The sequence below is a fragment of the Manis javanica genome, chromosome 15 (genome assembly GCF_040802235.1).
Source record: "Manis javanica isolate MJ-LG chromosome 15, MJ_LKY, whole genome shotgun sequence".
Lineage (NCBI taxonomy): Eukaryota > Metazoa > Chordata > Mammalia > Pholidota > Manidae > Manis > Manis javanica.
In genome coordinates, this window is record NC_133170.1 from 34205455 (window position 1) to 34223698 (window position 18244).

An 18244-nucleotide genomic window follows, 5' to 3' on the forward strand; every position below is an offset into this window, starting at 1 on the left:
TCCCTCCTTGGAGCGACTCTGCCATAGCGGCAGCAGCCACACCCACAGCAAACGGGCAGAACTTCTTCCACAGCAGCCGGGCAAGAATCAGACACCCCATCTGCATGCAGCTGCCCAGCACAAGCCACTAGAGGTCGCTGTTCTCCTAGGAGAGGAAGGCCACAAACTAGAAAGAAGGGGTGTTCTCCCACCCGACACTCACGCCAGCTCCCCACAACTACCTCTATCGCCATAAAAAGGTAGAAGAATTTGATCCAGACCAAAATCACAGAGTCAACTCTTGAGGAGATAGACCTAACTAATCTTCCTGAAAAAGAATTCAAAATAAAGGTCATAACTATGCTGATGGATATTCATAGAAATATACAAGAGCTAAGGGATGATGTTCAGAGGGAGATTACAGAAATGAAACAATCTCTGGAATGACACACAAGCAGACTGGATGAGGTGCAAGAGGCCATTAATGAAATATATATCAGAGAACAGGAACACAGAGAAACTGATGCAGAGAGAGATAAAAGGATCTCCAGGAATGAAACAAAATTAAGAGAACTGTGTGACCAATCCAAAAGGAACAATATCCACATTAGAGGGGTGGCAGAAGAAGAAGAGAGAGAAAAAGGGATAGAAAGTGTATATGAAGAAATAATTGCTGAAAACTTCCCCAAACCAAGGGAGGAAATAATTGATCAGACCACGGAAGCACACAGAACTCCCAGCAGAAGGAACCCAAGGAGGACAACACCAAGACACATAATAATTAAAATGGCAAAGATCAAGGACAAGGACAGAGTTTTAAAGGCAGCTAGAGAGAGGGTAAAAGTCACCTACAAAGGAAAACCCATCAGGCTATCATCAGACTTCTCAACAGAAACCTTACAGGCCAGAAGAGAATGGCATGATATATTTAATACAGTGAAACAGAAGGACCTTGAACCAAGAATACTGTATCCAGCACGATTATCATTTAAATATGAAGGATGGATTAAACAATTCACAGAAAAGCAAAACTTGAGGGAATTTGCCCCCCACAAACCACCTCTGCAGGGTATTCTAGAGGGGCTGCTCTAGATGGGAGCACTCCTAAGGCTAAACAGATGTCACCAGAGAAAATAAAATCACAGCAAAGAAAGCAGACCAACCAAATACTAACTAAAGGCAAAAAATAAAAAACCAACTACCCATAAAAGCAGTTAAAGGAAACACAAAAGAGCACAGAATAAAAGACCCAACATACAAAAAATGGAGGAGGAAGAATAAGAAGGGAAAGAAATAAAGAATCACCAGACAATCTTCATAATAGCTCAATAAGTGAGTTAAGTTAGACAGTAAGATAGTAAAGAAGCCAAACATTCTCCAGAATAGACTAGGCCACAAAAAGAGCCTCAGTAAATTCAAAAAGATAGAAAATCTACCAACCAGCTTTTCAGACAAAAAGGTATAAAACTAGAAATAAATTGTACAAACAAAGCAAAAAGGCCCACAAACACATGGAGGCTTAACAACATGCTCCTAAATAATCAATGGATCAATGACCAAATTAAAATAGAGATCAAGGAATATATGGAAACAAATAACAACAACAACACAAAGCCCCAACTTCTGTGGGACACAGCGAAAGCAGTCTTAAGAGGAAAGTATATAGCAATCCAGGCATACTTAAAGAAGGAAGAAAAATCCCAAATGAATAGTCTAATGTCACAATTATCAATATTGGAAAAAGAAGAAAAATGAGGTCTAAAGTCAGCAGAAGGAGGGACATAATAAAGATCAGAGAAGAAATAAATAAAATTGAGTAGAATAAAACAACAGAAAAAAATCAGTGAAACCAAGAGCTGGTTCTTTGAGAAAATAAACAAAATAGATAAGCCTCTAGCCAAACTTATTAAGAGAAAAAGCGAATCAACACACATCAACAGAATCAGAAACGAGAAAGGAAAAATCATGACACACCCCACAGAAATACAAAGAATTGTTAGAGAATACTATGAAAACCTATATGCTAACAAGCTGGAAAACCTAGAAGAAATGGAAGACTTCCTAGAAAAGTACAACCTTCCAAGACTGGCTAAGTAAGAAACACAAAAGTTAAACAAACTAATTATGAGCAATGAAATTGAAGCAGTAATCAAAAATCTACCCAAGAACAAAACCTCTGGGCCAGGTGGATTTACCTCAGAATTTTATCAGACATACAGAGAAGACATAATACCCATTCTCCTTAAAGTTTTCCAGAAAATAGAAGAGGAGGGAATACTTCCAAACTCATTCTGTGAAGCCAACATCACCCTAATACCAAAACCAGGCAAAGACCCCACCAAAAAAGAAAATTACAGACCAATATCCCTGATGAACATAGATGCAAAAATACACAACAAAATATTAGCAAACCGAATTCAAAAATATATCCAAAGGATCATATACAATAACCAAGTGGGATTCATCCCAGGGATGCAAGGATGGTACAACATTCGAAAATCCATCAACATCATCCACCACATCAACAAAAAGAAAGACAAAACCACATGATCATCTCCATAGATGCTGAAAAAGCATTTGACAAAATTCAACATACATTCATGATAAAAACTCTCAACAAAATGTGTATAGAGGGCAAGTACCTCAACATAATAAAGGCCATATATGATAAACCCACAGTCAACATCATACTGAACAATGAGAAGCTGAAAGCTTTTCCTCTGAGATCGGGAATAAGACACTCTCCCCACTGTTATTCAACATAGTACTGGAGGTTCAAGCCACGGCAATTAGACAAAACAAAGAAAAAGAAGGAATTCAGATTGGTAAAGAATTCCTGTCACTATTTGCAGATAGTGTACATAAAAAACCCTAAAGACTCTACTCCAAAACTACTAGAGCTGATATTAGAATACAGCAAATTTGCAGGATACAAAATTAACACACAGAAATCTGTGGCTTTCATATACACTAACAATGAGCTACTAGAAAGAGAAATCAGGAAAACAATTCCATTCACAATTGCATCAATAAGAATAAAATACCTAGAAATAAACCTAACCAAGGAAGTGAAAGACCTATACCCTGAAAACTATAAGACACTCTTAAGAGAAAATTAAAGAGGACATTAACAAATGGAAAGTCATCCCATGCTCTCGGCTAGGAAGAATTAATATCGTTAAAATGGCCATCTTGTCTTAAGCAATATACATATTTGATGCAATCCCTATCAAATTACCAATAGCATTCTTCAACAAACTGGAACAAATAGTTCAAAAATTCATATGGAAACACCAAAGACCCCAAATAGCCAAAGCAATCTTGAGAAGGAAGAATAAAGCAGGGGGTCTTGCTCACCAACTTCAGGCTCTGCTACAAAGCCACAGTGATCAAGACAATTTGGTACTGGCACAAGAACAGAGCCACAGACCAGTGGAACAGAATAGAGACCCCAGGCATTAACCCAAACATATATGGTCAACTAATACATAGTAAAGGAGCCATGGACATACAATGGGGAAATGACAGTCTCTTCAACAGATCGTGCTGGCAAAACTGGACAGCTACATGTAAGATAATGAAACTGGATCACTGTCTAACCCTATACACAAATGTAAATTCAAAATGGATCAAAGACCTGAATGTAAGTCATGAAACCATAAAACTCTTAGAAAAAAACATAGGCAAAAATCTCTTAGACATATACATGAGTGACTTCTTCATGAACATATCTCCCTGGGCAAGGGAAACAAAAGCAAAAATGAATAAGTGAGACTACATCAAGCTGAAAACCTTCTGTACAGCAAAGTACACCATCAACAGAAGAAAAAGGTACCCTACAGTATGGGAGAATATATTCATAAATGACAGATCCGATAAAGGATTGACATCCAAAATATATAAAGAGCTCACACACCTCAACAAACAAAAAGCAAATAATCCAATTAAAAAATGGGCAGAGGATCTGAACAGACAATTCTCCAAAGACAAAATTCAGGTAGCCAACAGACACATGAAAAGATGCTCCACATTGCTGGTTATCATAGAAATGCAAATTAAAACCACAATGAGATATCATCTCACACCAGTAAGGATGGCTACCATCATAAAGACAAACAAAAACAAATGTTGGCAAGGTTGTGGAGAAAAGGGGACCCTCCTACACTGTTGTTGGGAATGTAAATAAGTTCAACCACTATGGAAAGCAGTATGGAGGTTCCTCAAAAAACTCAAAATAGAAATACCATTTGAACCAGGAATTCCACTTTTAGGAATTTACCCTAAGAATCCAGCAACCCAGTTTGAAAAAGACAGATGTACTCCTATGTTTATCACAGCACCATTTACAATAGCCAAGAAATGGAAGCGACCTAAGTGTCCATCAGTAGATGAATGGATAAAGAAGATGTGGTACATATACACAATGAAATGTTACTTAGCCATAAGAAGAAAACAAATCCTGCTATATGCAACAACATGAATGGAGCTAGAGGGTATTATGTTCAGTTATATGTGGAGTATAAGAACAAAGAAAAACTGAAGGAACAAAACAGCAGCAGAATCACAGAACCCAAGAATGGACTAACAGTTACCAAAGGGAAAGGGATTGGGGAGGATGGGAGGGAAGGGATGGATAAGGGTGGGGTAAAAGAAAGAGGTATTACAAATAGCATGTATAATGTGTGGGGGGCTACATGGGGAGGGCTGTGCAACACAGAGAAGGCATGTAGTGATTCTAAAACATCTTACTACGCTGATGGACAGTGACTGTAATGGGGTTTGTGGGGGGGACTTGGTGAAGTGGGGACCCTAGTAAACATAATGTTCTTTATGTAATTGTAGATTAATAATAACAAAATAAAAAAACAAACAAAGCAAAAGCCATATTGTGAGCACATACATCTTAAATCGCTGTAATTTGTATATTTAATCTTTAAACTCCCGTAACATATTCAAACTACTCATAATTTATTTATGGTAAAGCATGATGTGTTTTTATTTCTCTGTAAACTTAACAAAAAAGGTACTGATTAGTATAGTAGCCATTGAGTATAAATAATAGGAATGTTGCAAAATATTGGAAATGACCTTTAAAATATTCCTTTCACTACCAAGTTACCTTTAGATGTCTTTAAAGCAAGATAAAAAGACTCAATGAAAATTTTGGTCCTTCTTTGTTACAATGTAGCTTTCCAAATTTGGTTTATATATGGTGGAATCAAGTATGCTGTGGCAGAGTGTATACCCAGTATATACACCCAGAAGGAACAAAATACTGTCTCTCACTGGGTGTCAGAGGACCATCAAAGTGAAGCGCTTGAAAGAATGAAAACAGAGGCAAGCTGCTGAGATGGACTGCAGGTGCCTGGGGGAACTCAAACCACCCCGGGACCTGGCCAAAGGCCAGAGCCACTGGCGACAGCCCCGGGCAGCTCCGCACACCTTGGGGACACACTCCAGTGGAGTCCACATGCGTGGTGCCCCCTAGAGCACAGTTTAGGGACAGCTTCTCATACAGGGGCCTGGTGCCTCTGAAGGCAATCCGTGGCCCTTACCACTTTCCCCTCCCCTGGGATTCATTTCCACAGGACCTCCGTCTAAACCCAGGCCAAGAGAAAAGCGTTGTTTTGCCCATTGCCACCTCACCCTGGCCATACTCATAATACAATGGTGCTAACACTGGACGAAAGGAGCTTTGAACTCTTCTTGCCACCAGCAGCTACTGCAGGTATGCCAGACATCGGACCGACCCGCTATCTGACCTGCCAGGGCCAGCTGGTGGTGTGGCGGTGGGCCAGACAGTGGAGTGGAGCAGCACGTTCCTGGACCCAGGCCGGTCAAAGTCATGTATTTCAAATACCCGAGTGGTGTGAGGAACAGATGTGAAGCAAAGCCCCATCACATTGCGTCTGAGCAGAACGCTTGATCTGGTGTCCTCAGGTCGGGGCAGGATTTCAGGAACAGTGCACACAAGGCTGGCGTGCAGTCCAAACGAAGCTGCTGCATGGTGAACTTAAAGAAGTGCTGGCTGTGATGACGATGTCATTATCACAAGGAGAAAAGGGAACCAAGCAGCAATGTACACACTTAGCGTGCATGTCCCTCTCCTGGGAAGCTGTCAGGTACTTAGAGGGGTTTTATACCCCCAAGAGGCATTGTTTCCTGATGACAGTCAATTTGAGGCAGGCTCGGTCTGAATCTGGCCTCCCCCACATTCAGACTTTTAAAATAAGTGACTTTGAATGGCTGGAGTCAGGAATTGCACAGTCTTATGCAGCTACCGCTCCCACCACGCTCCTGATGCAGCAGGTGGGTGTGCGAACCTGCTCGGCATTCCCAGGTTGCACCTGAGACGTGCAAGCGTCCTGACCACTCCAGGATCCAAGGTGTGCAGTTCGGAGACACGACTGAGGAGGTCCAGGGACTGAACAGCCACAAACTGTGGCTTCCTTGGGAAGACCACATACAGGCTTTCCCTACTTTCAGGCTCGCTCCCCAGCTCTGCCTCCTGCTCCCATAAGCCACTCACACATCAGCCTTCTCCCTGGCCTTTGCTTTCACAGGCTCCAACCTGAGGTGTTTGGAAACAGGCAGCTCTAGAAAGCAGAACCTTGGAATAAGATGTTGGACCCGGATCCCCAGCCATCAGGCAACATAAGGCTGCCATCACTGGGTAAGGGGAAAGGTCTGATCCCTATCCCTGGGATGCTTGCTTGGAACTGGGATGAAGGACAGGCAGAGGCATAGGTTAGCAGCAGCCATGGCACTGAAATGGTACAGTGTACTGGTCACCGTAAGTCTTATGGAGGGAGTTTTGCTCATTGCCTTGGAAATCTTGATGAAGGAAAACAATGCAAGTTATTATGCATCTGTCAAAACCCAGAGAGTGAATGTTGATGAAAATCACGGGCACCTATTGATAACATTACAGTATCACCGAGCATATCAACATTGAGCCAGTCAGCACTGGCTCATTGACAGTAACAAATGCATCACATAATGCAGGGTCTTACTAACTTGACCCAGGAAACTGTGTCGGGGGCTGGGGTGGGCAGAGGGGCTACATGGGAACATCTCTGCAATCCTGAAACTGCCCTAAAACACAAAGTCTATTAATTTAAAAATAAATAAATATGAGGAAGTTTAGAAAAATGGGAAACAGTAGGCTCAGATCAGTCAGTCTTCACCTCAGGTCAGGCTCAAAAGCAGCAGGTCAGGAGAAAGGGGGCACAGAGTGCTGAGAGCCACACTCACAGGCATATTAAGGTTGCAGGAAGCAGAGGAGGCAGGTGGACAGGGCTCATATCCAAGGTGGGGGCTGGTGGAGGTGGGTTTTGGCCTTGAGCTGAGCATCTTGAGTCACAGCTTTCCTTGAACCCTCTGCACAGGCAGAAGCAATGCCCTCCTCATCCATGGAGGAGAACACCTGCCCCTTCCTGGAGACCTGCAGGATGTCACCTAGGGCGTGATGCTGGCCCAGCCCACGGGACAATGGAGAACAGCCCTTCTGCTGTTACTCCCTGGCTTCTGGGACATCAGCCGAACAGCTTGCAGACCTTGGTGGTTTACTGTGGAGCAAGGGCCATGAGGATGGAAGAGCAAGTACATGCCCCTGAAACTACCTGCAACACACACACACACACACACACACACACACGCCCGAGACTAGGAGCAGAAGCAACACTCCCTCCAAGGAGGGACTGTGGAAATCGATGCTGCTGTCCATGATTAAGGGCACAGAGTGGGGTTCCCATCACATCCTCATGCAGATCACCAGTGCGGGCCCTGCAAAACCAGATGGGCGGGACAGGTGTCTGGGGACTGCTGCAGTCTTAAGCAGTCACAGTTGCCATGCTACATGTGGTGTCTTCACTAGACAGACCAAATCTCCAACATTGGAGCCATCTGCCACCCACAGCAGTGGCTGTCCTCACAAGCTTTCCTTGGACTGGCCCTCCTGTCCCTGTCCTGCCATCTGGGATCCCTTTCTCTTATAAGCAACTCAAACAGACCTCTGGGCTCACACTCGGACTCAGAACATCCAGGCCACATCAGTCTGCAGCCCCACTCTGCAGAAGAAGGAACTGTGCTCAGAGCAGCCCAGAGATTTGACCAAAGGCGCATAGCTGGTGAGTGGGGCTGAGCAGGGCTGTGAACACAGGCAGGCTGACTTTCAAATCCCTGCCTTTCACCACTATGACTAGTTAATCATACAAGACAGGACAATTTGGAGAAACGTAGACTTCCCTTCTGGAAACCCTAACCATAAACTCTCAAGTCCTGAATCAATTTTCTGAATAAATCCCAGTCTAAGTGTTCCACTCCTCTAAAAATCTTCCTGTGATTAATGACAATTAGGACTGTTGCTTAAAACATCCAAACAATTGCCTCAATGCTTCTCTTTTCTTTGACTCCAGAGAAACCATGTCTATCATCTTTAATATTTTATCACCTTATCTTTATCAGTGATATAGCCATTAAAATTATGTCAGCAGGTTAAAAGCTCAAAGCAGCTGGGAGGAAGCACCATTGGCAGAGGTAGGGCAAATATTTGGGTTAAGTGGGTCTTTGTGGGTAGTACCAGATCCTGAGATGGTTATTGTTGGGTCTTAACTAACTTTTCTGATCAATGAATCAGTGAGCTTTCTGCCTTTGAAAATCTCTTATTTTATGAGGGAAATTCTTGAGAAAAAAATAAAGCATTATTCCCATTGCAGAAGAGAAAATGCAGCAGCAAATATCTTCCTTGGGTGCATGAGACCAGGCTCAGCTCCTACCCTTGCCCCCCACCCCGTTATTTTCTTGGTCTCTTTCACTTCCCCCACTTTCTCTGGCCACCTTACAAAATGAGTCTTCCCCGAGAGCCCAGCCCAGGTGCCCTCTTCCTGCTCAATATGCGGCCTTGTCATCCGTGACCCCCAGTCCTGACCCCCAGCCCATATACACACACACACACACACACACACTCATTTCCACTGAGCCCAACTACTAACTGTCCCCAGACATAGCAAATGCATTTGTGTCTCAGTGAATTTGCATGGCCAGGACTCCACTATATGAACCTGCATTTCAAGGCCAAGATTCAATATCACCTGCAGTCCAAAGCTTTTACCTCCACTGTTTTCCCCATAGTGATGCTTTGCTGAGCTCTGTCTTAGATGCTTATATTGTGATTTAGTTTGTGTAGTCTGGGCATGGTTGATAGAACTATATAACTGTCCACCACAGTTAACAAAGGGGAATAAAACATAATAAATATTAATATAAATGAACATATGATAGTTCAGTGGCCTACATGCTGTGATAGGCTGACTAATGCCCCAAAGAGGTCCACATCTTAATCCTTGGAACCTATGAATGTGTTCCTTGAACATGACAAAAGGTACATTGCTATTATGACCAAGTTGATGAAATGGGGATGAGAAGAATATTCTGGATCGTCCAGGTGGGTCCAGTATAATCATAAGGATCTTTACAAGAGGAGGCAGGAGGCTCAGAGTTTGAAGAGGAGATGAGACAAAGGAAGCAGGTCAGAGTGATGCAACCCTGAGTAGGGAATATGGGAAGCCTCTGGAAGCAGGAATCAGGTCTCCACTAGGGCCTCCAGAATGAGCATGGCCCTCCTGATGCCACCCACTGAGACATCTGACTGTCAGAACTGCAAGGTAACAAATGTGTGTTGGTTTAAGTAAAAACTAAGTTTGTGGTAGTTTGTTACAGCAGCTGTAGAAACTAAGGCACATGTCTCTTACACAAGAGACTGACTTTCTCAAAAGCAAAGATAAGTTTTAGCTCTGAGTGACTATCTCAGTATCTAGCAGACAGTAGGAACTCCAGAAATGTTTGCTGAATTAAATCAAAACCACTGTGAGATATCACCTCATACCTGTTAGGGTGGCTATTATCAAAAAAATAAAAGATAAGTGTTGGCAAGGAATGGAGAAAAGGCGGCCCTAGTACAATGTTGGTCGGAATGTAAATTGGGGCAGCCACTGTGAAAAACAGTACGGAGATTCCTCAAAAAACTGAAAATAGAGCTTGTGTAAGATCTAGCAGTTTCACTTTAGTGATATATATCCAAAGGCAATGAAACCAGCACCTCAAAGAGGAATTGCTCACTGCGGCATTATTCACAATAGCCAAGACATGGAAGCAACATAAGTGTCTATCAACAGATGAATGTATAAAGTTGTGATTAACCAACTGCATGATCTCACTGGCATGTGGAATCTAAAAAAGTCAAATACAAAGAAGCAGCAAGTAGAGCATTAGTCACCAGGGTCAGGGAGGTGGGGAGCACAGAGAACAAAGTTTCAGTTATGTAAGATGGTAAGTCTAGAGATCTAATGTACAGCATGATGACTGTATTTAATAGTATTGTACTGAATACTAGAAGTTTGTAAGAGAGTAGATTCCAGGTGCTCTCATCACACACAAACACAAAATGATATCTATGTAAGGAGGTGATAGGTTAATTAGCTTGACTGTAATAATGATTTCACCATGTGTATGTATACATTAAATCATCATGGCATATAACTTTTATAAAAACACAATTTTTATTTTGAAAAACAAATACACATACATATTTTAAGAAGAAATGTCTGCTGAAGTGAACTGAAGTGAGCATAATTGGACAAGTGAGCATAATTGGACAACTGACTTTTATTAGTGACATGGCAAACTGCACTATTAAACACTGATGCAGCCTTACAGGGATTAAAGATGGGTCTTTATTATATAGGAAATCTTAACTAAAATCTATTCAGCAATCACAGAATGGTAGATTGTAGAAACAATATTTTCTTCTTTTATTTAAGTCTTTGTTTTTAAATTTTCTGAACTTTACATCCACAGATTTCTGGTCATTTAGATTTAAGTGTTTTGATTCCCTAATAACTAGAAAAACTAAAGGGCTACTCATAAATCACAAATACTATCCGTCTTCACCTTAACTGCAAAGTATCTGAAATGAGTTCACTGTTGATTTCCTGAAACTGCTTTAGTTTGGGCTGTGACTAAGCATGAAAATTCCAGTTGAGTGGCCCAGTTTTCTAAAAGTTACAAGTAAGTTGAAAACAGGAGTTTGGCCTGATCTTACTTTAAATTTTAAAATATTAACCAAGCTTGAGCTTCTCTAAATATTAACCTGAATACTGAAAAGGTAAGTTATCAATGAAAACCCAACTCTAATGAAGCTGTGTGAGAAAGAGAGAAGGAACAGAGACCACAAGCAGTCTGTGACTTGTCAGAATTGGAAATAAGATCCAAATTCCCAAATGTAACAAGGAATTTTGCCATTTTGGTGTAGCAATCACATCCCCATAGAACAAAGTTAGGGAGCCCTGTCACACAGCACTGTTGCCACTGTGGAAAAAACGAGATCACAAACCATTCAGACTATGAGGAACACTGACACTGCCAGTTTCTCATCGCCATCTCTGTGCTGTTGTGGTGTGTTATGTAAATGGTCTCCACCCTCACTCTTCCATCTGATTCCTGGTGCACAATCACTGTCCCCTCACTTCTCACCCTCTGTCTTATTAATTATTAAAATTGGGGTCCCTGCAGGATCAGGAGAATCCAGTTAAATTGACAGGGACTTTTCCAGGGCCCATAAAGTCTATGCTAGTCCTAACTCCCCATCACACTGAGATAGAGCCCTGGTCCATGAGGTACCATGCATCCTGTTGCTAGGAGCTGAGCATCCATCCATCATTCACTTAGTAGCATGTGTTGATCACCTATTTTTTCCCCAGGCACTAGAATCTACCCTCAAGAGTACATATAACAATAACAAATCCATGTTAAAATTGTAGAGACACAATGCAGGGTCACACAGCATCTTATCACAAAATGATTCCTGACAGGTGACATCTAAGACCTGAAGGATAAGAAGGAACTGGCAAGGTCAGGAGGGTTTAGGAGTAGAGAGAAGATGGGGATGGGAGACAGGAGGGAGGCAGGCAATAAAAATAAAAGAAATGAAAGTGCAGACATTGGTGGGGACCAAATCACGAAAGCTAGGGTGTATGGAGAGGTTCAGGCTTTATCCCTCATTAAAGAACAGTGTGTAGGGACATGGCGTGCTTAGGTGTGCTTTAAAATTTCACTCTGCCCTGCAAGATGGCAAACGGAGTGGAGAAGAGCAAGACCCAAGAGGTGGATGACTAGGCTTTAGTAAGAAGTCAGACTGATTCAATTATTTACTCAACAAATATGAACTTAATATCCACTAAATGCTAGATAATCAGACACTGAAAATAAGCAGGGGCCCAGCCCATGCTCTCATGGAACTCCCAGTCATGGAATGAGGCGAGCATCATGCAGTCACACACCCAGAAACAGGCCACAAGGGACAAGCATGGGCAGGAGGAACCACGGGGAATGTGAAGGAAAGGCCAGGCGGGAGATGATGGTGGCCTGAGATGAAATGATGCCAAGGCAGAGGGAAATGAGACTGATGGTGACTGATTGCGGGGAGGAGCTGCGAGAAGGGGAACCTTGGGCAGCCAGAGCAAGGAAGCACCAGCAGGGGCATGGACTTAGAAAAGAGAGGGGAAGATGAAGTGGAAAGGCCAACCCAGACGTTGACTTTGAGGGGCCATGAGACATTCAGATGGAAATGTCAATACATAAGGGAATCTGAAGACGCACCTGAAGTTTAGGAGAATGCATTGGAGGGTGCAGATAAGGAGAATAAATGAAACAGATCCCAGAGGAATGGGTGAGATGTCCTAGGACAGGGGTATCTAGTGAGAAAACTGTGGTGGCCCATAAGCTTTCATGAAGAATCCCTTTTTTTCTACTATATATACTAAGAGCCTCAGCAGGGGCAGCCTGACATAGGGGAGGAAAACTGAGAAGATGTTTCCTGCAAACAGGATCGTGGCGTTCTTGATGTATATCATAAGGGCTGTATTGAGCTGCCTTACCTGGAATGACAATAGAGATACACCTACCCACCTCTCTCTAATTCCTGTTCTTCCTTGCAGCCCAATGGCAGCAAATGACTTGTACAAGATGGTTATACTATATCAGGCTTTGGATATAGTCGGTGGCCACAGAGACAAAGAATTCAATTGCTCCTTGGATGACAAACCTACAAAGTTTACTTTGGCCTTATCAAATGAATAAATTAGTCACTGACTATCCTGTGCATACTTACAGATTTGTAAACCCATGTATGGTCATTTCTGTATTCAGACTTTTCAGCATTCAATTTTTATTTAATATTCTGAATACTTAATACAAATTACTCAGGAAGTTTAGGTTCTATGAATAACTGCTTTTTTTTGACTATCTACTTTTTGTATACAAACACAACTATTACACACATGAATTCATGAAAACATCTATATACTGCCAAGATACTGGGCCCTGCCATCTACTCAATTTGTTCAACTTTTTAATTGACTCATCAATGTAGTAAATCAATCATAAATCTTTCTACCTTCATCTAACAGCCAAACTCAATCATTGACCTCATTATGTTCTAAAGAGAGTAATTTCAACTACTGACAAATTTTCTCAATCAACTGATTTCCTAAAACCACAGCTGACATCACACCAGGTCAAACATGTGATTCTCACATTCTCAGATATTCTAGAGATTATAAAATGAAAACCACTCCTACAGTAGCTTTGAGATAGACTCAAGCCTGGTCATGATGGTTGGTCTTCAGAATCAAAGTACAGAATTGACTCTTGAACCACAAGACTTTGAACTACCCAGGTCCACTCATACCCAGACTTTCTTCAAAAAGTGTACTGAAAAACTTTGGGAGAGTTGCAACAATTTGAAGAAACATTTGCTTTTCTCTAGCATACTTTATTATAAAAATACAGAATATAGTACATATATCATACAATATATGTAATTAAGTTTTGGGGGACTCAAAAGTCATACACAGATTTCCGACCTGCACAAGGGGTCAGCACCCCAGTACCCTGCATTGTTCAAGGGTCAGCTGTACATGGAAGACCAAAGAGAAATTCTATCACAGCCACCACTGTCTTTATCATCATAGCTTACATTCTTATAACTTACTATTCACCAGGCTTTGCATAAAGCCCTCCACTGCACCATCTACTAAACCACACAGTGTGAAAGAAGGCATGTGGAATCTATGAGACAACATACAAACAGGGCTTTTTTTTCAATATTCAATATTATTATATTGAATATTGAAACATATATAGTATATAGATGTCATCCAAGGAGCATAGAAGCACTACTGACAGATCCACTGAACAATGTACTCAGTTACTCAAATTTCCTTAGACTACACTCAGTCAAATACACTGTCAAATACAGTCAAATACAAATCCACAAAAAATGCAAAAATATATAGTATATTGCTTCTTTCATGTTTAAAAACATCTTAACTTTTTGAGATATTTAAAAGCCTTTGCACATCTTGATCCTTCCAAACATGGATAAATCAGAGGGAAGCATTTGTCCACCTCTTATCTAGAGTCGATGAAAACAGGTTTCAGAGGTGAAGTGACTCACCCCGACCACACCACCTTGGGACTCCCCTCCCAGTGCCCCTACCTCCTCACATACCTTGCAGCCAAACTCTTCCCAAAATTCATCATGAGGAAAGCCAGCTGTGGAAATTCTGAAACCACATAGTCAATGCTAGAATAACTTTAGTTTCTAATCAACCATTTGAAAAGTGGGTAGGAGGACACAGAGAGCCATCCTAGGAGGTGAAGGAAGGACAAGGACATTCTCTAAGGTAATGGGCTTGTGCACAGGCTGCTGCTATTCTGAGTTAGGCTGCAGGGAATCTTCCGGAGAGCATCCTGGAAAGAAAGTGTAGAAAGGCTTCACTTTCTGGAGAATTGGTCCAGTTGTCCCAGAACACATAAGCACCCACCTGCCAGAGACAGGGTCACTGACCACATGGACAGTGCCTGAAGTTCCTTGTTGAGGGAGTCAAAGCAAACCCTTCCCTCTCTCAGAGGTGTCAGACTCAAGAGGGCCCACTTCACCTGCCAAGGTTTTCACTCTGAAAGTCAGGTGAGCAAGGAAGCATGTAGTTACACAGAGACTCTGGCTCTTTGTCCAGGAGTTAGGCTTCCTTTGTAACAAAGTAAATCTTTTTGAATCCCTGTGTTAGTTTTGGGTTTTCTTCTACATAAAGGAGTTTCCTAGAAGCAGCACAGATAATACACCTGAGCAGGATGGCTCATGTGCACTTTCACCAGCAGTTTGGATGCATCATTGGAAGGAAGGAATGCAGATGCTGCCAGCTGCTGTTCTGCGCGGAGTGTCCCTGTCCACAGGAATAGCACCAGAAGATACAGGACAGAGGATTGGATCATCATGGGGAGTCACACACACTGGGTGCAGGCTGAGCCACCCAAGACCTTGCCCTTCTCTGTACTGGTGGGCGGATTGTGCTGGAGAAAACAGTATGACCAGGATTCACATACTTCTTTCCTATCCAGAATGAGTTTTTAAACAATCTCTACTAATTGGCATGTTCATTCTTAACTCGCAGTCACAATTTAATCAATAATACTCATTTAGTGCTGCATTAGGCACTGTACTTGGCACTTTTCCAGCTTCCAAGAGCAGGAAATGTGAATTTCCTGCTACCCTAATCACCACTGGGGTTGCCTTCCCCTCTCCTACATCTCTAACCAGCAGACCCACTTTACCAATATTCAGAAGAGATTTCAGACTTGAACAGAATGGACATAGAGCTTTCTCTAGGGGTTTTCCGGTCTGCTGTGATATGTATTACTTACTATGTTTGGTGATTACTAATGGAAGCTGAGCCTGGATCTACAGCTGCTATGGAGGATGGAGTGGTGGCATACGGACTCAGCACTGCGCTGTCATCCTCACTGACCTGCAGGAACAGCCATGTCAGGCAGAAGTGTTCCAGAACAGCGTATCCATCAGGTGAGCAGAGGCCTGAGAGGTTTCAGGAACCATCCTGCCAAATGCTGCTCTCCAATTCTGTCTATTGGTATTTCTATTCAGTACCCCTTACCTTATCACCTCATCTCTTTGAAATGATGGCCACTTAAAAAAAAAAAGAAATAAGTAAAGGATACAGAACATCCTTCCTTTTTTCTAATTCCAAAACATCCCCTGACCATCTAACCTTTGGAATCTATTAGATATCCTGGAGTATCTCAATGGTAGAACTAAGAAAATTTTACATTAATTCCATATTATCTGTATTTGTGGGACATATTATGCTATGCTATGGTAACAAAGGCCAAAATAGCTGGGGCTGTCCTGTCTAGTGATGTTTCTACTCAGAGCCCATCGCCTAACTGAAGATTATATCTTATGCATGCTCACAGGGAAGAGAAAGCATGGAAAACAATGGCCTCAGATCAAAAATGACATGTCTCTTCACTCATAGCCCATTGGGCAGTACTAGTTACCCAGTAGTACTAGTTACTAACTACTTTCAGGGCAGCGTGAGTCTCCCCATGTGCTCAGGAATGGAGGGAGACCCCATATGGAAAGCAAAAGGCATCATACTGCCTCCAATGGCCAAATTCATGTGCACATTTTCATTGCAACCATCTCCAAAATTGGTAGCAACTGCCACATCTGAAGATGATAGCAAGGCCCACTGCTTCTAGGACAATGAACTCACCATGATGCCAAGACCCTGCCTTCCAGGCCCACATGAGGGAACAAGGATTTTTGTCACCACCTTTCAGTATCATCATGCCATCGCTTTCCTACATGAAGATAGTGATTTCTGCTGCATTAGTCTAGCCACCAAAACCAAAAGTAACAAGAGAAGGAAACTAAATCTCCAGAGCCTCTGGTAGCATGGGGAATCAGTTCTGGGTGAGGAAAACGCTTCAGTCAGTGGTTAGCTATGAATTCAAAAATGCCAAGGAATCATGTGTTAGGGAATGAAGTCACTCCAGAGGAAGGAGAAAAAAGGCAAGGAGAGTGGGGCCAGGAGAAGGCCTCATTCCTTGAGGTAGGACCGACTTAGGAATCCTTCTATTCATTGGCACAGGTACTAAACTCAAACAGAATGTGTAACAGGGACCTTTGATGAAAAACAGTGGTGTAGAAAGTAACATCCAGGCACTGAAGCAAAAAAGATCCTTTTTAGGCACTGAAGCAAAAAAGATGCTTAAGGAAACAAATGCTAAGAAAAGGCATGGCAGGAAGGACCCTGGGTCCCAAGGCCATGGAATGAGGATTCTAGACAAGATCCTCAAAGGCAGGAGTCCCACTGACACACAGCTCCTGCAGGAAAGTGACTTCATTTGTACTGGAAAGCAGACTGGGGAAGGCCTCCAGTCACACTGCAGGAGTGCAGAGGCAGCTGGTAAACAGCAGTTAGCTCATTTTACAATGCCTTTTACAGTGCCTTAACATTACTCCTGTGAACACCTGTGGCCAAAGGGCACCTCATGTCATCTCTGTGGAATTTACTAAACTGCCTGATACCCATCTGGGAATTCAGCTCCTTCCACCTCACCACCACTCCTCACACACACACACACACTCTGAGAACCAGAACCCAGAGAAATGCGCCTCCTCCATAGGAATTGGCACGTGTCTGGCCCACCTGGAGATCCCACAGGATAAAGGAGAGGCAGTGTGCATAATGGTTAGGGCAGGGGCTGAACAATACATCCTGGCTTCAGGTCCTCATGTCTTTGAAGAGCACTTATCTCCAAGGCTTTGCTGGTGACTGGATGAGAGAAAAAACAACATAACTGAGAGTAAGAGCTGGCATGTAGCAAGCTTTAGTAAGTGCTAGCTGCTATAATAGCCACTGCCCTCTATGAGTATGGACAGAGAAAGAAATAGTATCTTGGAGCTGAATCACTGTGCTAGCAGCTCAGCTGGGCTGAGGGGTTACCAGAGGGAAATAACTAGCATCAGGAACCCTACAGGAGAAGGTCATAGCATAAGAAAGTCCACTTTGTCTCTGTGGTGTCTCCATGCTGTTGAGAATTTTAGGCCTCAGCTAAGTGGACTAGGAATGTAAAAAGGGAATGGAAGGCAAAAGACACTTCCCAGGAGCCCTGAAGTCACATGAATGGTGGAGACCAGGAGGGCTCCCCCTGTGTGTCTCCACTTCATTCACAGCACTTGGGTTTTGCAGGCTGCTGACCACCACACAGACACAGCTAGAGGTGGCCACGTGATTATGGCCCTGGCAGTAGGAGGTAAGTGAAGGTGCTGTGTGGGAGTTTCTGGGAACTTTCCTTAAGAAACAGCAGGCTCCCTTTGCCACATCTTACCCTTCCTTCTTCC

At 42.7% G+C, this 18244-nt stretch overlaps 1 protein-coding gene across 3 annotated transcripts in view; it reads right to left on the reverse strand.

Moving 5' to 3' along the window:
• Positions 1-18244, reverse strand: part of LOC118968997 (serine/threonine-protein kinase TAO1-like) — a 78028-nt gene that overhangs the window by 43131 nt on the left and 16653 nt on the right. The gene's annotated exons all lie outside the window — the stretch shown is intronic.